Here is a 436-nt window from a genome sequence, read left to right as displayed (position 1 = left end):
ATACCATCTTCTGAAAATATATTAACGTATAAAAATTTACAGTATCATTACTTATGTATATATTAATTTTACTGCATCTTTACAGTATAAGTAATACATTTAATTCACACTACAATTGCTAAATATTATTTACATATTTTTTTACAGTACTCTTACTGTATTTAGTTTACAATATAATGCTGCATTACAGTATCGGTATGTGTACATCTATTTAATTTACTGTATCATTACTCTATCATAAGTATTCTAACAGTATAAGTTTTTTAATGTGCAGTACAAATACAGCAGTGCTCTATAAAGTACTTAAAAATAACCAATAAAAGTAAAATTACATAAACAGAAAATAACTTTGGCAAAAATAAATTTCACTGATGAGAAAACTACTCAAATTTATAAAACTGTTCACTGAAATTTGGGAAAGTAAAAGTACTTTTAC

The sequence above is a fragment of the Austrofundulus limnaeus genome, unplaced genomic scaffold (assembly GCF_001266775.1).
Source record: "Austrofundulus limnaeus strain Quisiro unplaced genomic scaffold, Austrofundulus_limnaeus-1.0 Scaffold1228, whole genome shotgun sequence".
NCBI classification, from domain to species: Eukaryota; Metazoa; Chordata; class Actinopteri; order Cyprinodontiformes; family Rivulidae; genus Austrofundulus; species Austrofundulus limnaeus.
This window is presented reverse-complemented; position numbering follows the sequence as displayed.